Raw genomic sequence first — 25,972 nt, forward strand, 5'->3', positions numbered from 1 at the left:
TGCCATCACTGTGCCTTCTTTGGTGATCTCCACTGCAGTGGCGTAACTAGGGTATTTGGAGCCCAGGGCAAATTTGAAAAGGGAGCCCACCCCAACAACCCGAGCTGTGCGCGCGCCTTAGACGCGTGCGGGAAAAAAATGGGCGTGGTCACTTAAAAATAGGGCGTGTCAATATGACACACCCCTTTTATTTTCACGCTGAACATTCCTATCCATATGCACCTTAACCCCAGTAGTAACCCTTATACAGTACCCCCAGTATGCAGTTGTGGTTCCTCTTATGCAGGCCAATAGTAGTGCCCCTTATACAGTATCCCCAGTAGTGGTCCCCCTTATACAGCCCCCAATTAGTTCCCCTTACTCAGTACCCCCAGTAGTGGCCCCCCCAAATGCAGTGCCACACGTAGTGTTCCCCCTTATGTAGTGCCCCCAGTAGCAGTCCCCACAGTGCTGTGTGCCGAGTAGCGGTATCCCCTTATGCAGTGCCCTTTATATGGTGCCCCCAGTAGTAGTCCCCCCTTTTATATAGTGCCCCCAGCAGTAGTCCCCCCCCCATGCAGTTTTCCCAGTAGTGGTCCCCTTATGCAGGCACCCTATAGTGATCCCCCCTATCCAGTGCCCCCTGTAGTGGCCCTTCCTATTATTGCCCCCAACTAGTGGTACCCCGAGTGCAGTGCCTCTTGCAGTAGGCCCCTTTTATAATGCCCCCAGTGGTAGTTCCCCCCCAAGTAGTAGTCCCCAGTAGAGTAGGTCCTCCCAATAGTGCCCCCAGTAGTAGCCACCCCTCCCCCAGTAGAGGTCCCCCAGTAGTAGCCACCCCTCCACCAGTAGAGGTCCCCCCAGTAGTAGCCACCCCTCCCCCAGTAGAGGTCCCCCCAGTAGTAGCCACCCTCCTCCCCCGTTGTGCAGATAGGTTTAAAAATATATATATATATACTTACCTGAATTTCTGCTCCTGGTCGCGATGCCGCTCCCACTCGGGCTGGCGTGCTCAGCATTATGGGACAGACGTCATGACGTCAGTCCCATTACCCACTGCAGGAGCCGGACGGAAGCCCGGCTCTTGCAGTGGGTGCTGCAGCAGTCAATGAGAGTCTATCTGACTCTCATTGGCTGCTGTTTAACACACGCATCGCCACCAGCGCTGGCGGCAATGCGTGTGTTATGCACCGCCTGAGCCCGCCTCCTGGCGCTATTGGGCAAGCGCTCAGGGGGAGGGAACGGGCTCAGGCGTGCAGCACAGGACCGGCGCTGGAAGCCTAGCGCCAGTCCTGTGTAAATGTGTTGCGCTGACCGCACTCATTGCGGTCGGCGCTACACTGGCTAACTAGGGCGGGCCGGTACTGTGGCCGGCGGTGCCCCCCCGCGCCGCCGGTCCAACAGCGCCCAGGGCACGCACCCCGCTCGCCCTGCCCTAGTTACGCCACTGCTCCACTGTCTTCTTGTTGGCAGCTGCTTCTGAACATGGGGAACAATTGTCCTTGGCTCTGTTTGCAGCAATGGGCATGATACAAAGAGAAGAACTGCAGGCTACACACAGATACTCCAACTTGTCTGATGGCCCCAAAAGTGCCTTTGCAACACAAACTCGAAGGCATTCTCTTGGGCCGGGAGAGGAATGATTACCAGTTATAATAATTGGTGAAGGATAGTTATGGGTGACGTCAGCTGACTGTTATAAGGCTTCTATAGTGATGGATTCATGTTTTGTGTGTCCATCTTTTTCTGTCTTTCCATGCCATACTAATGTTTGCTGCACAGAAGTGCTACTGGTATATAATGCATTATAATGCTGCTGCCTTATATTAGCCACAAGCACTCTTCTCCACCAGCGGCTACAGGTGTTATTCTGTTACTTCACTTTTCAAGTTTTCACAACGTCTCCTCCACTGGAGAGGACCATCTTTACCTTCTAGTTCATTTGTATGTTATTTATGTATGTAATAATCCCCTCAGTGTACAGCACTGACGTTGCAAGCCAAATGTAGGTGCCAGGGGCAGCGATGGTGCTGCCTCCAGCGCCCTACACCTTTAAGCGATGGCACAGATTGCACACCCCTAGTAACGGCGCTATTATCAAGCCTTCTAAAGAGTGAACTAGTGGAGAAGTGGCACATTATTATTATTATTATCCTTTATGTGGCGCCACAAGTGTTCCGCAGCGTCTTGCAAAGTACATAAACAAATAATTGAACAAGCAACCAGTGACTTACAATACAATACAGTGCAGGACAAGGACAAGCTTTACATACATTGCTGCAATAGAATGCTCAAATAAGCAACAGGGTATAAGCAACCAGGTGTTAGGTGCCCCAGTGAGGAATAGATAAAAGTAAAATTAAGGAGAACAAGAGGGAAGAGGGCCCTGCTCGTGAGAGTTTACAATCTATAGGGGAGAGGCAGACAAACAGGTGTGACACAGATGGGGTAGACAGGGAGGAAGGAGCATGGAGCAGTGGGTTAGGATGAGAGCTGGAAGGCTACGATGAAGTAGACGTGGCTGTTGAGAGCCCGTTTGAAGATTTGTAGAGTAGTGGAGAGTCTAATGGGGAGAGAGAGAGTCAGCTACTAACTATCATTTTATAGAATGTACTTACTTAATAAATGCTACCTAGAAGCTGATTGGTTGCTATGGACATCTTTTCAACTCTATTGGAAGCTATATCTCCCTCTTTTGTCCAATAGGGTATATTTTGCCACTTCGGAGCATGGAACGTGAGGCCGTCCTTATTTCCACGTCAATATCCATCAGTTTCTAGTGAAAAGCTAATATGAATATTTAGGAGTGTTCTTTATTTAGTATGCCATTTAAGTGATTGGAGAGGCATTTTGGGAGAAAATTGCTATAAAAATAAATTAATCAGAATAATGTGGGCATAGTCCAATGTGGGATAGTCCAATAACCCCTTCACTGAAGCGTACCTCTTCTAATAGGCAGAAATAATGACAGCAATGCACCATTGTTACGCACTATATTTCCCTTGTATTGAGACTTTTGAAAGAAATGATTAAGATACTGACATATTTCATCGGTGGTTATGATTTGTCTGTGAGATATAGAAGGACTGAAGCACTGCCCCTTCCCCTGGCTCTTACACATTGCTCTGTAGCACAGGATCACACAACTTGCTGGGATTCTTCCAGTGCAGCCACTGAGGACGACTGATCCTGCCTGGGCTTTGTTTGGAAGCTGGCTAGGAATAACAGGATCCGTGGAGGGTGTGTGGTGTGCGCTGCAGACTTGCAGCAGCAGCATCATGCCAGGCTCCTGTGATGCTTGTCATTGAGAGGTTACAACAATACAAGTTTTATTGTATTTATTAACATGACGTGTTTTCCCTGCTGGGGCTCCTGGCTCCTGAGCCCTCCTCTGCAGCCAGCATGGAGTGAGTGCTCTTAGGCTGAAGTTAGGCAGCTGCCTGTGAGCTCTGCAGGATCCCAGTGCCATTCTCTGGCGACAGTATGCTCTGTAGGCTTTCCAGGTCAGGGTGAGATGCAAGGTAAGCGCACATTCCCTTGCAGACTGCACATTTAGTTGTCCCTGAATGTACAGTCTCCTAACCTGTAGCTGCTCCATTGTATTATACATAATGTACATGATGACATTGTTTGGTCTGCTGAAAATGCAATATGTCAGGATCACATTTCGAGGAACGTATTTTTATGAATATATATATGAGTGTGTGTGTATATATATATATATATATATATATATACACACACACACAGCTTAAACATACTGCATGTTTTCTGACGTGTGTGTGTGTGTGTTTGTGCGTGTGTCTGTCTGTCTATACATTTAAGGACATACAATAAAGGTCCTGAAACATTGGATTAATCAAGGAGTTTGAATCCATGTATCTGTGCCGTGAGTGCCACACAGATTTTTGAGCTATTAGATATATATAATACTGATTTCCGTTTGTGCTTTGCAGCAAATTGTTATATTGACATGGGGGTGGGGGGCTACTGTATGTACATCATTTTTTGGGTGGGCAGCTTATGCTGGGACTCTTAGTTCAGCACTGGAAAGCAGCAGACTTGCCAACCTCTCATTTAGGAAAGCAAAACAGCTTTACAGGTCCTAATTTAAGGGTGGGCAATAAGCGCCCCCCCCAGCTGTTGTAGAACTACACATCCCAGCATGCCTTGAAACAGTTTTTCTATTTGGCCATGCTAAAACTGTTGCAAGGTATGCTGGGATTTGTAGTTCAACAACAGCTGGAGGGCGCTTATTGCCCACCCTTGTAATTTTTTATTTCTATTTTAAAATTTGCAGATCATTTCTTTACTTATCTCTTAAAACAGCCACTGATAATGGTTCTTTTGCAACTACCCCTTAACAGATGCCTAATGATATATTTGGCCTGATATAATAATAATAGTTCCTAAACTTAATTTATTTCGACTGGTTACTGGTTATTGTTATTCTATAAACAACTTTTAGTTGAAAATAAAAAGATCCCAGTTCCAGCTATTTTATTATAATAACTCTGTTCCTGCATCACTACATTGTATGTTTGTTAATGGTTTTATTTAACAATTTTATCGATTCTTAATTAAAACTTCCCAATTTGTTTGACACTATAATATCACTAAATAATCCTCATTATTAGTAATATTAAAATAAATAAATAAAAGAGACACAAAGAAAAAAAATAAAATAAAGAAAAATAAAGTCCTGTCTGTAGAAACAAGTAAACATCTATATTTTCAGTGACATACAATGTAACAGATTAAAACCATAAAACCTTACAGTGGAGCTACATTTGTTAAAAATGATTTGTGTTGTATTTCCTTCAGTTAGAAAACTGTTATCTTAAATTGGAGGTTGCCTGCTGCTTGCTGCCATATTTCTGTCCCTATCACACCCAGAAACTGTCATATTATGTATGGCACTACAGATTTTTTTTATTATATTATTTTATATATATATATTATATTTGTTAACATTTATTACCACCTTACAATTTAATAATAATAATAATAATAATAATAATAATAATAATAATAATAAAAAAAAAAAACTTGTGTTGTATCTGGGCATAAATCAGTTATTTATTTCAAATGGTGCTTTAATTTAGTCTTGTTATCTGGCAGTTTTGTAGACATTGTTGAAGGTAATTTGTGTCCCTGGATTGGTGTGGAATGTGTTAAACCAACCAAATTTCTAGCATTCTGAGATATTTCTGTAGCAGAGCATTCAGCTTGCAAAATACCTCTCTAAGGCAGCTACATGGTGCTGCATTCCACAGCACAAAGAGTGCTTTCATTTACCCAATTATAATACCCCGACCTAAGGGTTATGTTTTTCTAACAACTTGTGTTAATCACAAGAAACAGCTTACTTCCTTGTGGTGTAGGAACTGTAGGGAATATGGGATAATGCAAAATACAAAGCAAAGCAAATTGTTTGTATATTTAAGTAGGTTATCAAGGGGATGTAGTAAATTCTTTGCACAATTAAGCAGGTCCGTGAATAGATGTTTGCAATGCAGACGCAGCATTACGTTGGTACTGGCAGAGCTTTTATGGCAACATATCATGAAGCTGAAACGCATTGGACATTCCGTTGTGCTTTGGCCGATTTGTGTTATCATGGAATAAGTCAGATGGTGTGATTGATGTTTGAGGTTTGTGTTCTGAATTTGTTCATTAATCAGTTTGATCAGTAGATGTTTTTTTGACGGGTTTAGTCAACATGCGCAAAAAGTAATGGGTAGCCAAAACAAATTAATATGCCCCCCCTACCCGATCACCTAGAGCACTTTAGATGAATGATCAGGCGCGAAAAAAACTATTGAATACTCCCCCCCACAATTGTATCTATTGTGATGATCACCTATATTAACCGGAGGGCAAATGTATAATCTGCATTGGGAAATACCAGAGTGATTATTGCACCCTCTTGCAGGGGTTTGCGGCAGGTGTATTTTTCACGTTTTTTTCAACTTAACTTTAGAAACTTTAAAATATGCTGACCCCCATTTTCAAGTACCCCAAATTTACTGGGATAAGTTATTTTCTGCAAAAAAAACTCCTGAATACTATTCTGCACCACTTATACAAAAACGCTATTTAGCAGCTATTGAGCCCGTTTAAAAACACCAAATACCTTTAGCAAGCCAAATTGGGGGGTATCGTAGGGAACCCCCATGTCAGAGCATCTTTTGGCGGTGTCAGGCTGATTTCCCATAATCTGTCAGTACTTTCCGCTTATTTAAGTTTCACCGGGTCCCGTTTTCGCCTGCTTTCAAATTGAATACGGGGTCAAGCGGGCACGCGCGCGATACTTTTCCACCTGCAAAGCACGCGATGTAGGTGAAAAGTCCAGGAGGCAAAAAAGTATCGCGGCTCAGCTCAAACTGAATACGGGCCTATGCCTGGAGTCTTTCCAAGGCGCATACATTTATGGAGCATGGGTGAGATAGCTGCAGCCATATTTCCTATTGCAGTTTAAGGTTATCGAAATTAGAGAAAGGGATGGACAGGGGCATATTGCAACATGTACAGGGGCAGAGACATTTCCTCTCTGCAAATCCTGATTTTTACACCCGCTCTAAGCTGGCTGGGATGGCCCTCATCTTACACTTATAATGATGCTGGCTGGGATGGCCCTCATCCTACACTTATAATGATGCTGGCTGGGATGGCCCTCATCCTACACTTATAATGATGCTGGCTGGGATGGACCTCATCCTACACTTATAATGATGCATCATCCGGTTGTATTGTGACGCAGAATCACATTTCTTGGGGCACTTTTCCCAATTTTAAATAAAACTTTACATACAAATATGTAATACATGATCCCAATGTTCTATTTTCTTTCTTGATTAATTACAGCTATAAATGGAACAGTATTTTAGCAGTAAATGTAAAAGGCTATAGTGAAAGAAAGGAGTGGTCTTACAGCAGTAGGAGGATGGACTTTTCATGTGACACTATTGCAGATTGCGCCTCTTCTTCTCTCTTTCCGAGTCCCGTACTTTCAGTTTGCAGAGGCAGTTCCCTGATAACAAAGAGTAGGAGGTCCGTCGGATGGTCCATCTAGCTGCACAGGTGCAAAACAAAGACAGTTTCTGTGCTGCGCATTGAGTACACTTTGTAAGTGACCTCCTCTAGAGGCAGCCATTTTGAACACAGAATTCAGCCTATCAATTCACTATGCAGCAGTTCCTTAGGACTATTGGTCAGGCATCATCAGGTGACCAAAGAATGCCTGGTTCCTGATGAATATATAGGATGCATTCTCATGAATGTTCTGCTCATATACTGCCTCCCCCCCCCCCCCCCCCCCCCCACTGTGTCTAAGCAGCAGGTGCTCTAACGGAACACCACAATCAGAGATAATTAGTCTTCTAATTCCCCCAAATTGTAACAAAAGACCTTTTACACTTCACCTCCAGCACATCGCAGAGGGGTGGATCAAAAGGGCAGGTGTGGGGGGTGAGCCAAAATTATTCACACAATTGCGCAATGGAGGCCAGAAGCATGATGAGGCAAGTTGACATGACTCTCTGATGGGACAATTATGACCTAAAGCTGGGTACACATCAGAAGATGTTTACCTAGCCCGACGTCGCGGGCGATGGGACCCAGCATGGGACAAGTGCATACACACTTGCCGATGCCGGGTCTGAATGGGGGAGGGAAGTGTCATGCTGCATTCTGCAGAATGGCATCGTAAGCTAAGTACCTGTGGGAGCGCGCCTATCATGGGTACACACTAGACTATGTACACGATATAATGTTCCTCCAGTAATGTCCCTAGTAGTGCCCACAGTAATGCCCCTTATGCAGAGTCCCCAGTAATGTCCTTAGTAGTGCCCTTTATACAGAGCCCCCAGTAGTGCCCCTTATGCAGAGTCCCCAGTAATGTCCTTAGTAGTGCCCCTTATGCAGAGCCCCCAGTAGTGCCCCTTATGCAGAGCCCCCAGTAGTGCCCCTTATGCAGAGCCCCCAGTAGTGCCCCTTATGCAGAGCCTCCAGTAATGCCCCTTATGTTGTGCCCCCAGTAATGCCCCTTATGCAGAGTGCCAAGTAATGTCCTTAGTAGTGCCCCTTATGCAGAGCCCCCAGTAATGTCCCTAGTAGTTCCCCTTATGTTGTGCCACCAGTAAAGCCCCTTATGGTGTTCCCCCAATAATGCCCCTTATGCTGAGCCCCTACTAATGCCCCTTATTCAGAGCCCCCAGTATTGACCCTTATGCAGAGCCCCTTATGTTGTCCCCCCAGTAGTGCCCCTTATGCTGTGCAGTATAGAACAGGCCCCACTCAGCTGTGCAGTACTTGCCTTTCTTCACGATGGCCCCTGGGCACCGTTCCAGTCCAAAAACGTCTCCATTCCCACCATCCCGCATAGACGCTGGCGCTGACTGGATCTAATTAGATCCAGAGCGGCAGGCTCCTCTCATCACGGGGAAAGCTGGCCTATGAAACGATCCGAGGCTTCTGATCACTACAGAGACCAGCATTGCCAGCTTTAAATAAAGTAAACACTTCCCAATCAGAGCTGAGCTCCGATCGTGGCCGGTGTGTGGGCCGCATATTATATATATGTGGGCCTACACTGTCGTGCCACATAAAATGTTTGTTCGGGCCGCATGTTTGACATGCCTGGTCTAGTGTGTACCCAGCTTATCTATTGCCATCAAAGTCTACTATGAGATAAGTTGAGTGAGTGTGTATGTGTGGGGTGGCGGTGCCTACACAGATATATATGTTCCAGCATATATGGAGTATAAATCATGTCGGCATTTACAAGGAATAAAAGAAGAATAGGATGGGTTAATACTTTGTGTCTTCATTCACATTCTTCATTAATTGGTGTATTAAATATTTAATTTGTAAGACCTCAGATGATTATTTCCATAGATAAAACCAGTTTGGAAGTAATTTGCTGTCTAGCCTTTCAGTGCAGCATTAGTGGCAGCACATTCTGGCAGCCAAGTGTTACACACATATGGTGGGGCTTGGAATAGAAGCAGATAATCGCCCAGCCACAGAGTCTCCGAGGTCTCTGCTGTGGCTGCTGGTTAAATGTTTAAATCTAAATATAGACTTCTAACGTCTCTGTCAGAATAAAATGTTTTCGGCTATAAACATTCAGCAGTGGTAGATTATCTTTCTAACCAACATATCACACTCTCCGCTCTGACTTTGTCACTTCATTTAGTGTCAGTGGCCTAAAGCTGCCTAACCTGTTAATTGTGATCGTCTTTATCAAAGTATCGTCTGGACCTTCTTCGGGATCCACTTTGCTGTAACTAATTGAAATCCTATAAGCTGCTGTTGCAGATCTCCCCTACTACAGAGAGAGCTGGGGGTGACCGGCAGAGGTCCTGACTATATCTAAGTGCTGGGACTGTTAAATACAGTGGACACTGAAGGCCAGAGATGTGCCCCCATCTGCTGTATTTGGTAAGCGGTTTCCCATTGCTGGAGTACGGTCTCCAAAGGTAGATGTCTTGGGGAGAGATAAAGTGGAGAGAAAGTAACAAACCAATTGGCTTCTAACTGTCACTTTGCAGGCTGTTTGAAAAATTACAGGAGCTGATTGGTTGGTACTTCATCCCTCTCCACTTTATCTCTTTGCAGATAAAATGTAAAATATCTAACAAGACAGCGCTGACATATACATAGTAGAAGAAGTAGATTATGACTGCAGTGCAGTGATTTTGCCATATGACATGGGGGCCTGATTCGGATTTGTACACAAATCCGATGGTTCTGGGTCTGCACATGTGCAGAATGACACCTGCGTGATCGCTCGCGTTCCCCCCTTAGCTTCAGTATTTGGGGGGGGCAGAGACGAGGACCATTTTGTAGGCGTGCCGAGCCCAGGGTCTGCGTCATTGGATGCAGACTTCCTGGACTCGGCTGACTGGTTGTGACGGCCAGTCTGAGTATGCTTCGGCTTATGCTGACTGGCCAAGAGCTGCAGCCATGGTGATTCGAAGCTGCGTCTTGGGACGCAACACTTGGATCGCAGATGTATACAGGATGCGTCTATTTCCTACAGATGCCTCCTGCTGAATTTGCATTTTAGTTGTACGGTATTGTACAGGCACTTCCCTGCGTCTGTGCAATACCGTCCACATCAGAATCAGGCCGCTGATCTGCAAATGTCTCTTCCTGTAGTTACCGTAAGGAGCTCTGCTAAACAGTTTGATTAGGAGTCAGTGATGTAATAGATGTATAGTGGTAGTATACATACAAATATCATACTTACCGACTTTTAGATCCCTCCTTCCGGCTGTTTCACAGCGGGAGGCGTGTCACGGCAAAAGGGGTGGGGCTATTGCGTCATTGTGGCCCGCCCCCTTTTCACACCGGCAATGTGTAGCAGGGGGCGGGGCCATGATGACGTGATTCAGCTCAAATCGGGTCACAGGTCCCCCCTGCTGCCAGGGTTTATCGTGGAACCGCGGGGGGCTTCCTGCCAAATCGGGAGGGTAGGCAAGTATGACAAATATGTAACATACAGTATAAACAAGTTGCCATGGAAAATATCGGACCCTGGTACGTTTAGTGTGCGATGACAATGTGTGTGGGATGTGACAATGTTCCGCAAAGAATATGTAGATCCTACGTTGCTGCTGGGGGAGTGGCTACAACACTTGGGGGCTTATCTGCACCACCCTGGCAGACCCCCTCTCTCTGCCCCTGCATATAAATACTACTCTAATATCTAATCTAAAAACTATAGCTGCATTGCATCTAAGTAGAAGAACACGTTAATTCACGTCTTTTAAAAGACAGTTAAGTGTGAGAAAGGGTAGACCATAAAGAGCAAATAAATGCTGTGTTTCTTTGCCTACTCTATGATCTCTGGTACATCTGTGGAAGAAAAGGCACACATGGCCATATCTGGGTAGTCTAAAACTAAAGTTGGAGAATTTGAGCAGAAGTTACATGGGTCCTGGTGCATACAGTAAGTGAGCATATGTTAAAGCCGGTTGGGGTGAACATTGAATTTCGCTGGTTTAACACCATCAATGTTTTTCTTGTGATTGTAGCGTGTTTTACCATTCGATAGTGGCTTTTTGATGACAGCCATTATCAAATAGTGTAGAAGTGACGTCCATTCGCTGTTAAAAAACAGTTTAACGTCGAGAACGTCCGTGGGTCACAATTGTGCAAACATGTTTTTCTTTTGCACATGCGCAAACCATCGCATTGTTTTTTTTTTTCCATCAAATTATTTTGACGCAATGACGGGCTTCCGATGTCTATCCCTAATAGCTGGTGGCGGTATTAGGCAGTGATTAGCCAGGAGACATTTAACCAAAGCGAGAGGCAGGTAACTGATCCTGGAGCCTTAGTTTGGTGTTGATATGGCTGTAATTAGGGAACTGCTAGTCTGCTTTCATTAATGGTATAACTGTCTAGAATATGAGCCATTTCTCCTGTTTCCCATGGCCCAAGAGGAAAATGCATGTGAGGGAGATGGGATAGGAACAGCCTGAGCTAACGCTAACCTCCTTTGTCCTAGCACGGCAGTTATAGGTGACGTCAGCTCCTTATAGCCCAGCACAGACATTTTTCACTAAATGCGTCAGGCCTGGCCCTGCTCCAGTGCTAAGGTGGTTGGCCAGAAAATGTTTTTAAGGCCAGTATGTGGAAATTGAGTATTCAATGTGAATGCACTTGTGCAAAAGGTATCTTTTTTTTTTTTTTTTAAAGTATCTGGTAGTCTTTGAAATGTGATTTGCCAGCGACTGCCCAGGCTTATTAAATAGGCTGTCTGTTTTCTGTCAGAGAGAGCCAGACGATTAATGTGGAAAGTGAGGCAATGGCCCTACTGCTCCTGCATAGGAGGGGAATGTGACAAAACCATTAATACTGAATTTCAGCTATTTTTATTACCGATGGACAGTCGGGGTACAGATAGGATGTTAGGCGGATCAGTGGAAGTATTCCCAGCATAAAATAGGTTAACATGACTGAAAGGATTCTTAACCTTGAAATGCAAAGTTACCTTTTATCAAGGAGCTACTAAGGCCATTCATAAATATATTTAAATAAACTTGAGATGTTCTGCATTACAGAGAGACCCTGCTTACTGCTGAGGATGCATTGCTCAGTGATGGTTTGCTATGTAAATCAGTGTGTCATTAAATAGACATGCGCCTTCATGATCATGTACCTGTACTTCAGAGGAGCCGCAAGTTCAAAGAACCGATGACATCAGCCTGATGCTTGCCCGTTTCCAAGTGCTGTATTGCTTGCACTTTCACATCCATGATCCGATTTCCAGCTATTATGGGGTATATTTCTTTAAGTGTGGGTTTTTAGAAATGGAGGTGTTGCCCATAGCAACCAATCAGATTCTAGCTATTGGTGCTAGATAAATGATAAGTAGAATCTGATTGGAAGACATGGGCATCTCCCTTGGCATCCAGGCTGCTCCCTGAAAGGACTAATTAAAAGTCGGTAAGTATGTGGAGACCATACTCTAACAGAGATTCTGTACCTAACATGGGACGGGGCAAGTTTCGATGGGGTGTCCAATGGTTGCATCTAAAGACGCTTGTACACCAGGGGAAGGACTTACTAGCATTAGCAGAAAGTTGCAGGCGTAACTATGGCAAAATACGGTAAAGCAGTATACATTTAAAAAACATCCAAAATTCGACCATATCTCACACAAGACACTGCAAAAACTGTAATCCATGCACTTATTATTTCCCGCATTGACTATTGCAATAGCCTCCTTACTGGTCTTCCCAAAAACAGGCTATCACCATTACAATCCATTATGAATGCAGCTGCGAGGCTTATCTTCCTTGCCAAACGTTCTTCTTCTGCTGCCCCGCTCTGTCAGTCCCTCCATTGGTTGCCGGTTTTCTACCGTATTCAATACAAAATACTTTCACTTACACATAAGGCTATTAACCAAACCACACCAACATACATCTCTTCACTCATCTCAAAATATCTCCCAACCCGACCTCTCCGCTCAGCACAAGATCTGCGTCTCTCATCCCCATGCATTACTTGCTCCCATTCACGGTTACAGGACTTTCTTCGCGCTGCACCCACTCTATGGAATAACCTACCTCGCACAATAAGACTTTCCTCTAGTCTCCAATCCTTCAAGCGTTCCCTGAAAACTCACCTCTTCAGGCAAGCTTATCAGATTCCAGAACCTCCCACATAACCTTCATAGCTTCCATATCTAATTACATCCCCTTTTACAGTCCACACACAATCTCACACATCTTTCTCTCACATCCTCATGACATTTGGTCGACATTCCTGTGTGACTGGATCATGCAGCCAACCAAGAAACTGTGCTTTCTGGCTGGACCAAAATGCAATATATAGCACCTATCCTTGTGTATCAATGCCTATTTCCCTATAGATTGTAAGCTTGCGAGCACGGCCTTCCTACCTATATATCTGTCTGTTATTATCCAGTTTTGTTCCATTAATGCTTACAATTGTAAAGCGCAACGGAATATGCTGCGCTATATAAGAAACTGTTAATAAATAAATAAATAATGCCCCTATAATTAAATACATTGGTGATGGAGCAAGTGAGGGAGCAGAAACGTTTACACATGCAGAACAGAGTGTACATGAAGCACTTTCATTGGCTGCTCATGTGGGTTGTAACAAATCAGCGCTATATGGAGTAAAGGTGCCCATCCACTAGGCGACATGAAAGACGGAACGACTTGCTTTCCATTGCAGCCCAGCACACAGCAGCATGTGCTGGGTTGCTGAAAGGTAATAAGGAGGGGAGGGGCAATGTCGTACCTGGACCTCTGCCGGGTCCCTCAAACAAGCTAGGCCCGGGAAATTAATACCCGCTCCCCCCCTCTCGGCGCCCTTTGGCGTAACTTCAACTTTGTGGGACACATAGCAAGATCTTAAAAGGGCCCCCCAGAAGTAAAAAAACAAACACATATATGTGCCCATACAGACCCCATTCAGATTATGCCACACAGTTGTACCCCTTATACACATTATACCACGCAGCAGTAGTGCCCCTTACATATTATACCACATAGTAATGCCCTTTACAGATTATGCCACATAGTAGTAGTGCCCCATATAACACATTATTCCACACAATAGTAGTGCCCCTTATGCTCCCCCCAGCAACTCACCTCCCCGTGTCCCTCCAGCAGCCTCTTGCCCCTCCCTCTGTGTGCCATCACCAGCCAGCAAGTGTGAATTTGTTTTTGAGCCGCCAGCAAATTACAGCTGGCGCACTGGTAGCCAGTGGCAGACATGGACAGACAGCACCGCCGCAGTTTCAAACTGTCGACAGTCACGAGGCAATCGGATCTTGCGGACCGTCAGCCAATCAGGAGTCGCCAGTGCTTATTAGTTGCCAGTCCGCGAGGTCCGATTGCATCACAACCCGGCGGCGCTGTTTCTCCATGACTGCCTGCCAGTTACAACTGAGGCGGGCCGCAACCAAATCAAAATTGCTGACACTTGGGCCCCCCTCGACGGCCCTGACTGGACCGACCCACATTGTGTGCGTGATTGGGTGCAGGAGGAGCGGCAGGCCACAGAGACAGCTCGGGCACCATAGCAGCCACCAGGGGCGTAGAGAGCCACACCAGGCCCCGGTAAAGAGGGGGGCGTGGCCTAATTGCAGCAGGCGTGGCCACGCCCCCTTAAAAAAAATCTTGTTTTGCAGCACCGCTTTGCGGGGAGGGGGCGCTGTGAGCCCCTCATCCCGGCGCAAAGCCAGTGGGGGTCGCGATCAGTGTGATCGCTCCACCCTTCAGGCATAGGAGATTGCTGTGGCTGCTACTTAGCAGCCGCAAGCAATCTCCCGCTGCAGACCAGCACACGCTGTGTGCTGGGCTGCTGCAGAGTGAGGGGGGGGCGGCGCCAGACCCAGGCCCCTCTGGAAGCCCGGGCCCGGGTAAACTGTACCCGCTCCCCCCCCCTCTCGGTGCACCTGGCAGCCACACTAATGATGGATGGAATGAGGGATCATTCCGTCATTCATTACATCGCTCAATGTGTACCCACGGTATGATATGTCGGCCCAACATATCGTCCGGGTACACAGTGTGTACCCAGCATTAGTCATGGAGAGTGATATAGTGGAGAAAGTAACAACCAGTCAACTCCTAACTGTAATTTTTCAAACACAGCCTGTACACTGACAGGAGCTGGTTGGCTAGTACTTTATCTCTCTCCACTTTATCTCTCTCCAAGGCTTAGTATATCTCCCCCATTGTGTTATCCCAGATTCTGCCTGCAGAGTTCACACTCTCCTCTCTTTCAGACCTCTCCAGATAACTATTTGGGCTGGGAGGGCTCGAGAATTACCAGATTTCGGCTTCCATAGGGTGTGTCAGTCCCACTTTCCCAGCATTTTATTCTCTTGACATTGTTCAGTCTGAAAGTCACAAGTCAGAAATCTACTTGAGCCGGTACAGTGCATACATTCAATCCATACGCCCTCAGTATTTAGCTCATACACTGTATTGCAGCAGGGACCATTCCTGGGTTCTCCATGATGATCAGAATCTAATATAGGGGAACATTTATCAATGAGTTTTATCATTTGCAATGAGTTTTAAAACTTGTTGCGTATGATAATGGTGCCCCAGCCAATCAGCTCCTAACTGTCATCTGCTTGAAAGATGACAGTTGGGAGCTGATTGGCTTGAGCACCATTTATCATACGCAACATTTTAAAACTCGTGGCGTATGATAAAACATGTTGATAAATGGGCCCCAAGTCTTAAGTCTGCAGATCTGTTAAACATCATGAATGTTGTATAGGATGGGGTTAAACATTTAATTATGAAGAACTAAGATCTTTTTGACCACATTTTTGACCACATTTGAATTGCTATAGTAGGGGTAGGCAATGTGTGGCATGCCTACTCTCCCGGAAGCTGTGGGAGGCCCCTGAGGATCCTGTCCGGATCTCCCAAATCCCACCCACAGGATGGAGAGATAATTGCCGGGAATCGTAGTGGGGGCGGGGCTAAATTGCGCAAAAACGTCATGACATACAAGCCTACGACAACCCTCCCGAAGTGGCCAGCTACGTCTCCTCTTCCGGCTTCTTGGCAAGTATGACGCCAGCTCTGTGGAACTACACACCCCAGCATGCCTGCCACAGTTTTGCTGTTAGGGCATGCTAAAACTATGACAGGTCATGCTGGGATGTGCAGTTCCACAGCAGCTGGAGTGTCTACCACTGTGATAGTGATCTAAGTGGAGACGTTGCCCAGAGCAACCAGATCTAGAATATACTAGATAAATGATAGCAGCTGAATGGTGGCTATGGGTAAATACTACATTTCTCTTTTAGAAAGTTTGAAGTGTTTTTATTATTGGAGCCCAGTTCTGCTTTAGAGGTCTCTGTACAGAGATAAAAACGTAAGATAAATAAAAGCTGCTTTAGATTCCCCAATAAAATCCTGTCCTCTATAATACATATGTAAGATTTAAAAACGACAGACGCCTTCCCCAGATATATGTGCTTGCAAGCTAAGGACTCCTGCTGGGAGAGTTCCTAGTAAATGTTGATAAATGAATAGAAGAGACGGGGGATTTACATGAATACGGCTGCCGTGTTGTCTTCTGCTTTCTGGTACAAGTTGGTTCTTTGTGAAGAAGATTCATGCACATGATCACAGGAGGTGCTGTGTGAGCACAAAGGAACCGGGATGATATACAATTGATAATAAAACAGCAACATCTAAATTACATAGACTTATTTTACTCTAAAATTGCTGTAATTTAATTTTCTGCAATCGCTAAGCATTCTGTGCTTTGTGTCCCTGCTAGTTCTTTGTCATAATATGAATAATCATTGCTTTGGGTGTCATTTCACCCTGCCAGTACTTTCCTCAGTCTTTTTGAAAAACATATATGGAAAAGTATGATCAGTTTGTTTATATAAGAAGCTTAAAACTGACAGAGTAATACAATGATACTACTGGCTCCGCCAAATAGTCATACATAGCATTTTAAAAGCTCAAGGTTTAAACTGAGTGTACTTCTAGATACAAGTTGCGTAACTCTTCCTTAGAATACAAAATAAACAGCCACCAAACATTACAGATCACAATAATGCAAATGGTGTATAGAATTATGTAGATAGAATTTGTAGGTGTGTTGGAAAATCGAAATGAACAATGACCTACATTGTCCTATCTGTGGTGTCAGAGGTTCAACTAAAAGCATGGCAGCCCATGGTTAGCTATGTCTGATTAATGGTGTCCGTTTACTGCCTGATTTGATATTCAGTGGTCTTGCTGCATTGTAAAATAGCAATGTTCCCGGATAGGAAAAGGAACACATTAAACCATGCTCCGTATTGGCCCATACACTATGGAGTTACATGGCTGATATTTACCATGTTGACATTCTCATGTAGGCCTAATGCATGCCAACATGAGAACTGTCAAGCTAACTTACCACACTAGGCACAAACCACTCCCCAATATGCCCTCAATATGCTGTTTTAAACAGTTAAAGCAGGGATGGGGAACCTCATGCCCGGGGGGCGTATAAGGCCCGTGGAATCATTTGGTCTGGCCCTCTGAACTGTTTTCTGCTATCCTCATCTGGCTAGCAGTGTGCATAGAATGGCACCCTGAAGCCAGAATCTATGCAGCAGTGCCACCTGGAGCGTCCTTAGGATGCGTCAGACGATCACACCGCTGCCCTTACAGCTCCCCGGAGCATCCTCCGGATGCTCTGGGCATTGCTGTAATCACTGGTGATTGTGGCCCAGCCTCATGTGAAGTCACACGGAGGGGCGTGACCTGCACCGTGCCCACAAATAATGTTATATATCTCAAAATGGCCCTCGGCAGAAAAAAGGTTCCCCACCCGAGTTAAAGCAATATCCGATTGGTTCATGTCTTTCGTCATTGCGTCATTTTATTACTGGGGTTTCCCACTTTAAAAATCAGTAACTAAATATGTAACTATTACCCTCCTTTGGGGCTGCACTACTTGGATCCTGGCACTTACTGTAGCTGGGACAACTTGTGATCAGCTCCCACCCTGCTTAGCTCTTTGATACCTTTCAGTGGTCAGTAGAAATATTTCCTCCATAAAATCTATATTTTCAAATGCCGAACCTTTGCGATTTGCAAAAACAATCACTGCACTCGGTGATCATTTCTCCATACTGATATTTTACAAAAGGTTCCGAGTTTGTCTTAAAGTGTATCTATTGCATACAGACTGTGGAGGCAGCCATTTTATGGATTGAACCAATATTCATAATTACATTGCTCTCAATTCACCAGAAACTGGTGATACCACTGAGACATGAGGCAGAGAGACCTCCACGGTCTACCTCCCAACTGTTCATGTTGGGGAATTGGGGAATATGTGCGCAAGTGAGGAGGGGGTGTGGTCATGTCATGGGGGTTTGTCAGGCCCTTTCGGCAAGCTGGTTCTCCCTCGTTCCTTTCTCTTCTCGCCCATGGCAGCACTTGTTCATCGCTAGTCTGCTATGTCACCCAACCTTCCTGCCCAAGCGGGGCAAAATTGTCCCAATTTCACTTCTCCCACCTAAATTGGGAGAGATGCAATGATACTACTAGAACCTTCTAAATGTAATGGGATATCAAAGCATAGAAACCTTTAAATGGCTGCCACCACTGTATGTACGTGACAAGAACACTTTACTATTCCACAACAGCATTTGTAATAAAAAAAAACACATAAATGCATTTTTTGAATAACATATAGAAGGAAATGGGCCTTGCACAGAGCTATGTATACTGTGTCTGGAATGTTGCAGGTGGGAGAATGTTAGTGCCTCCATTCCGCAGTTACACCTTGAATGAAATCATTGTTTATTTTAGTAAAGAACTTTGAACTTTTGCTTTTGAATTGTCCCTCCCCATCTGGATTATCTGTATTTCTATTTCTGATCCTGTGATTCCACAGAATAAAGAAGTAAGGCGTTGTGTAATGAGCTGTTACTGTTGAAGTAGACATTGCTTTCTCATTTATGAACTTTGTAGTAATTGTCACCTGAAGCGAGTGCTGATTTCGCATTTGTTTGTTGTACTTTAAAAGGGCCAAGGGAGAGGATCAAGCCGTACAGAGCAGCCCGTGGTGCCCAAAGGTTCACACAGCTTTTATCATTTCCAGGCCCTGTTACAGTTTATATGACTGTGGGAGCCACACCTAATAATTACTACCAGCCTGCTTAACACAAATGAACATAAATACTTCCATTATTGAAATAAACGTATTCCCTCCATTTAATTTGCCCTTTATTCCTTCCCCTATATTTAACCATTAATGCACCCACTTACTCCTGCAGTAGCTGCACTTCATGTCACCTTCCAGCCATCTTTGCTTGTTTCCAGAGGTTCTAAACTGCTCAACATCAGGTCTTCTATAAACAAATTCATAAAAAGACCTGGTTCCCTTTCATAGCAGAAAATGATGACTAGTATCTCTTGAGGATTTGGCTGAGAGCCCCAGTAAAGTCCTACCAGCGACAGCCAGAGTTGCACAAGCTGTACACCCCAGGTACCTGGCAGGATGCTGTAGTTGGCAGGGATAAAGCTCTGCCAGCTCCCTTACTAAAGGAGACTGCTCTCCTGGCAACTATGATGAAGATGTGCACTGACAGATCGGCTTCCTGCCAAAGTAGCCATATAATCCTTACTGTCCCGATTTAAACTCCTTAGATTGCTCCCCACCATACACATGAATTATTATTTAAATGTCAGCATATGCCACAAGTTCATTAAGTAGCCTGCCCTACATTTAAGAAACAATTGTACTTTCCATACAGTCCTATCAGAAGCCACATACGCGCATTTGTTATCTGTCTACAATCGGGGACGGATTGAGAAACCTGGATTCTGAACCATCACGACCAAGGGTATTCAACATGGGACCCTCCAGCTGCTGTGGAACTACCTATTCCAGCATACCCTGACACATTAGTGCATGCTAAACCTGTGGCACTGCATGCTGGGAAGTGTAGTTCCACAGCAGCTGTTGAATACCCCTGGTCTATACTGTTTACAGGTCTAATGTGAAGAATTCATGTGAAACATATACGAACCTTAATGAGTACATGCTAAATATGGCACAAGGTCTTTACTGAGCCGTGTGACAACGATACAGACTTTCTACAGTTGTTCGTTAGCTCTACAGATAGAAAGACTGGGGAGGGGAAGGACCAGGTCCTCTGAAGGTGGAACATAACCTCTACTTACGTAAGTCTAAAGTACTTGTTTTAAATACGGGGAAAACTCACGGAAGGGTTTGGGGATGCACAATATGTAGGATTATTTGGTATGCAGCTTTACGTCGAGATGGGAACAAATGATACTGTACATATGCCTGTTGTATAATATGTATATAGAATATGAGCATATTCATACTACAGTTTGCAATTGTTACAATTCTAAATGAATTTCGCTCAATAGATAACAGCCATAGAAAGAAGGTGGGGTGCAGTGATTTATTCAGCATGATGCGATTTCCTGTGTTCTGTATGCAGAGAAGAAAATCCCGGGTCTGGTTTTTTTTTTAAACATAATGTGGAGCGTTACTGATATTATTATTGTGTTGTCTACTTATAAAGTAGCAGCAGTGAACTAGTGTAAGTAAAAGGCAAATAAAGCTGAAAACAGATGTATGTACAGATGTCTCCTCCTACAAATACATTGCCTACTCTCCCAGGACGGACGAGAGGCTCCCGAAAAACGGGTGACGCTCCCAACCACCCTGAAAAGTATGTAAATCTCCCGGATGGCCGCCAACCCCCCTTTGCGTTCCCCCGCATCGCCCCAGACCCCCCCCCCACATTCCCATACACGCCTCCCCCCCTGCAGCGGGAGGGAGAAATGACGCAATTTGCGCTGAATCACATCATCGTGGCCCCGCACCCTGCTTCACAATGCAATACATCTACCCGCCACGCCCCCTTTATGCCGCGCCACGCTGCCCCCTCCCAGAATGCTGTAGCTGGATGTTGGCAAGCATGCTCTTACATCTAGCCGCAATACCCCATGCGAGGTGTGAATGAGCCGTCAGGCCCCGCGCGACTCTGCTTACGCCGAGCATCTTTTTCATCTGAAATTGCATCTTAGTCGCAGTGCGGATAGTTTGATATGCAAAACTTGTATATCTCTGTGCAACTGAGTCTGAGTCTTAGTATACAGATTCAGACTCAGGGGCCTATTCATCATTACTAAAAATTTCATGGAGGTAATTAGGTTTAGAACTCGCATGGAATTCTACCTAATTACCCGAGGAACTCATCATTCCTCCTCCCCATAACTATCTATTCCGAAAAGCTGTCATTTTTCCGATGACAGCTTATCGGGAAATAGATACACTAACTTACCGCAGCTGGAATCAGTGCTGCACATACGCCATTACAGTCACAAAAGCAGCACTGCCTACAGCTGCGGTAATTCTGTACTAATGTATGGGGAGTGTGGAAATTAATGCAGGTGGACTCAGGCTTGGACTGACCCACTGGGGTACAGGAGAAATCCCCGGTGGGCCCCACTCCCTACAGCTGCGGTAATTCTGTACTAATGTATGGGGAGTGTGGAAATTAATGCAGGCGGATTCAGGCTTGGACTGACCCACTGGGGTACAGGAGAAATCCCCGGTGGGCCCCACCCCCTACAGCTGCAGTAATTCTGCACTATTGTATGGGGAGAGTGGAAATGAACGCAGGCGGACGTAACCAGGAGATATCAGTGATATCTCCTGTGTTAAGTGTGTTCATGAATACCAGAAAAACGGTAATTAAGGAAAACCGTTATTTTAGTGTTGATGAATAGGCCCCACAGTCGCACACAAGAAGTGTCGCATATCAAATGAGTGCAGTCACCTGGTGCATCCCAGTTACAGCGCATATGCGACTAAGACGCATTTTCAGGCTAAAAAGGCACTCAGCATACGGGACTTGGCGTGGTGCCGAGAGGGGCTGTTTGCATGACTGCAGCAAGAGTGTATGAGGACACATCTGTATGAGAGTGAATATTTACATTTATAAAAATAGGTGAAAAAGAACTGACACCAGTGCTGCTGGGTTTCCGGAGCTGGAGCAGGTCCAATCTGTGTTTTGGCCATTGGGGATCTTGTGATGGAAGTCTTGTCACATATTTTATTTTTTTTAAAGGGCATTTAGCTAGAAATAGCAACCTCCAGCTGCTATTTGTTACTGCTCTATATATTGGCACTACTTGTTTTTCTCGTAATTCAGAAAATATTTAAGTGTGCATGGGGTGTGGGGTTAGGCTGCGGGTTATGTTTCTAAGGTTAAGTGGTTCTTAAAGGACATTACAAAGTGTATGTGTGAATTACAGAGGACAGTAGTAGCTTGAGGTTAGGTCACAACTCTGTCCTCAGGGCCACAAACAGTTCTTGTTCTCAAGGTCTCACAGAATCACAAGTGAAATAATTAGCTCCATCTGTGGATCTTTTAAAATGTGTCGGTGAATAATGACTACACCTGTGTACCTGCTGGGTGACCTGAAAAACATGCACTGTGTGGGGTCCTGAGGACCGAGTTTGAGAACCACTGGGTTAGGTAGATAACAAACATGGGGGTCTATTCATGTAGAACTTGCAATATGAATTGTTACTTTTCACTATACAGTGTATTGATTCGCTTCGGTGCAATATATAGCTGTGTTAAGTAGCAATTCAAATATACCTACCTCTCCGGCGAAGCGATGTGAAATCCACGGCACCAGCGATGATCCAGTCTTCAGCTGCGGACGCATCCAGGGTCTCTTGTGCGCATGCGTCGGCAGCGTCCGCCTGCAGAACAGGGACAGGGATGGAGAGGCTGAGCTAGCTAGGGGCAGAGGGGAGGCAGCAATGGATGGGTGATCGGGAGGGGGCTGACAAAGTTGAGGGCAGCGGGGAGTAGTTTGAAGTGACCCGGCATATGCATTAATCTTAGGGCAGAGAGGTGGCATAGGTAGCTGGTGTAGCGGGTAGTAAGTAGTATGAAGTGACCCCATATGCCAGGTCACTTCATTACTACATTCACAGAGCTGGGGTGGGGACAGAGTGAGCGGTCGGCCGGCCAGGCAGATACATTCTCCGCAAACCATTCATTAGTGTCCCGGTCACTGACACACACAGCACAGGGAGCAGGGGAATCTCTGATTGGCCAGAGACAGAGTAGGGGGTGGAGCCATCACTCAGGATTACTAAGAGCCGTGGGTGAGTGCTTTTACTGCTCCTTCGCATTTCAGAGAAATGATTACGCCGTTCTGAAACTGCTGATCACTACCGCATCTGTGACCCTTTACATTTACTTTTCTCCTGCTTCATGAATCGCAGTCACCGTCCAGTATGATGATGCGATATATGAATGAAGTAGGGGCAGCGCTGGAGAAACAACAAGTTTCTCCATGCGTTACCCTCTCTTTGAATAGCCGAAAGCAGAGAATTGCCCTGCTTACCGCAAAACAGGGCTTTACTCTGCTTTATGAATAGACATGATGTTATCTGCCTCGATATGTAGTTGTGAATGTTTAACAGTACATTTTAGGTTTTTATTGATCTTACCAGGGCCGAAACTAGGATTTTTGCCAACCGGGGCAAGGCCATAATTTTTGGCGCCCCCCCCAAAAAAAATACAACATAGAGGACGAAAAGGGTGTGTGGTTTTGTGACACAGCAATGCCCCTTATAACACATTATGCCACACATTAATGACCCTTATAACACATTATGTCACAGTAATGCCCCTTACAACACATTATGCCACACAGTAATGTCCCTTATAACACATTATGCCACAGTAATGTCCCTTACAACACATTCTGCCACAGAAATGCCCCTTATACATTAAGTCACAGTAATGCCCTTTATACATTATGCCACAGTAAGGCCCCATATACATTATGCCACAGTAATGCCCCTTACACATTATGCCACAGTAAGGCCCCCTTTACATTATGCCACAGTAATGCCCCTTACACATTATGCCACAGTAAGGCCCCCTTTACATTATGCCACAGTAATGCCCCTTACACATTATGCCACAGTAAGGCCCCCTTTACATTATGCCACAGTAAGGCCCCTTACACATTATGCCACAGTAAGGTTCCTTACACATTATGCCACAGTAAGGCCTTTTTTACATTAAGCCACAGTAACGCCCCATCTCCCTTCTCTTACCTGCCAGGGCCGTGCGGTTGGTGAGCTCGGGGTGGCACGGGACGGGGCTGCCACATGCTGGGGAACTGTCAGTGCTGCCATCATTGTAATTTGATGCCACTCGTGAACCAAATGGAGCTCACGGACCGACAGCCGCTGCTCATTGGCTACCGGTCCCCGAGCACTGATTGGCTTGTGACCGAAACCACATTAGACTGACGGTGTCTCTGTACCTCTCAAGGCCGGGATGTTGCTCCAAACCCACAAGATCAGCAACCCAGCCTCACGGCAGCCTCTCCCCAGCACACCCTCAAGTCCGTCACCTGGGTCACGTGCCCCCTTAGTCCCCCCTACCCCCTAGTTGCAGCCCTGATCTTACTGTATTTTGTAGCAGAGTGGTGATGTAATTAGTGCTATTCAGATAAGTACGACAGCATCACTTGAATATTAACTAAGGATGACACTCAGGCAGTACAATGGTTATTTCCACATCTACTTTATGTACACAGCCCTAGTAGTAAGATCAATTACAAACACAAAATAATTATTATAAAAATAATAATATAGGGCAGATGTACTGAGCATTGAAGAGTGATAAAGCAGAGAGAGATAAAGTACCAACCAATCAGCTCCTGTCATTTTTCAAACACAGCCTGTAATATGGCAGTCAGACGCTAATTGGCTAGTACTTTATCTCCACTTTATCTCTCTCCAAGGCTTAGTACATCTCCCCCAGATTATCTATCTATCTATCTATCTATCTATCTATCTATCTATCTATCTATCTATCTATCTATCTATCTATCTATCTATCTATCACATCTATCTATCTATCTCACATCTATCAAATCTATCTATCTATATTAATTAAGTTACTTGTTTGCTCTTTTACTGTATGATTTTTACTGACCTATTTTTCTTTAGGGTCAGGTAAATATTTGATAAATGTATTACTGGCTGCCATACAATTTGTTGGTGGTTGGCAATTGTCCGCACGGCTTGTATGTTGAGCTTTGTTGATATTCTTCATTATCATAAGTTTATATCAAAATCTGAGGTTCTGTAATTATGTCATTTTGAGGTCTATTAATTATGAGAAAATTATCATTGGTGATAGTTTAGTTTTAAGGGTCCTATGTATCAGAGCTTGATGAGAAATAAAATTGTGAGAGAAAAAGTATTAACCAATCATCTCCTAACTGTCAGTTTTCAAACATAGCTTATAAAATGTGAATTAAAAGTTGATTGGTTGGTGATTTATATCTCGCAATTTTGTCTCTCATCAAGCTTTGATACATAGGCCCCTAAATTCGCCACATTTTATTTGTTTAAAAAAACACAATTCATCATTAACTTCATTTAAAGTATCACTTCCCGAAAAACTGGTCCTTTTTGCGAAGACAGCTTTTCGGAAGTGAGATAATTTCCCTGTGCAGTGCCCCTTAAATGAGTTATTACCTTGTCAATGTATCGTGCCCACTCCCTCACAGCCTTTGCCCAGTGCCTGTTCCCTGCCCACAGCCTCTCCCTAGTGCCTGCTCCCTGTCAGAATCCGCTGCCCAGTGCCCACTCCCCTGCACCCCGCAGCCCTCTCTTCCCCTGCACCCGCTGTCAGCTATGCCGGGCAGCCCGCTCCCCTGTACCTCTAGCCAGGGCCGTAGCTAGGGTAGTGCGGCCGGTGCCATCGCACAGGGCACCACAGGTCAGGGGGCGCTGTTTGGGCCTGTCAAATTTCTGTTTATTATCATTCTTGCTTGTAGCTTCCTCTTATTTCATCCCCAGCGGCTCCTGGCCTCTCCTATCTCTTCCCTGGCCCTTCCCCACGAAGCCATGGCCCTTTTTTGGGTGCATT

The 25,972-nt window shown here is 45.1% G+C and overlaps 1 protein-coding gene across 9 annotated transcripts in view; it reads left to right on the top strand.

Annotated features, from left to right (window-relative positions):
• Positions 1-3,397: 3,397 nt before the first annotated feature.
• The window catches only part of KIAA1217 (KIAA1217 ortholog), a 109,443-nt gene continuing 86,868 nt past the window's right edge, over positions 3,398-25,972 (top strand). For 6 of the 9 annotated variants that reach the window (XR_015872786.1, XR_015872785.1, XM_088457834.1 and 3 more), the window contains exon 1: positions 3,398-3,500. The gene's annotated coding sequence lies outside the window, so the exon portion shown is untranslated. Of the gene's footprint in view, positions 3,501-20,127; positions 20,199-25,972 lie in introns of those variants that run through there. The other 3 variants (XM_088457831.1, XM_088457833.1, XM_088457832.1) reach the window with 3 other exon arrangements.

The sequence above is a fragment of the Taudactylus pleione genome, unplaced genomic scaffold (assembly GCF_031769625.1).
Source record: "Taudactylus pleione unplaced genomic scaffold, aTauple2 ptg000788l, whole genome shotgun sequence".
In the NCBI taxonomy this organism is placed as follows: domain Eukaryota; kingdom Metazoa; phylum Chordata; class Amphibia; order Anura; family Myobatrachidae; genus Taudactylus; species Taudactylus pleione.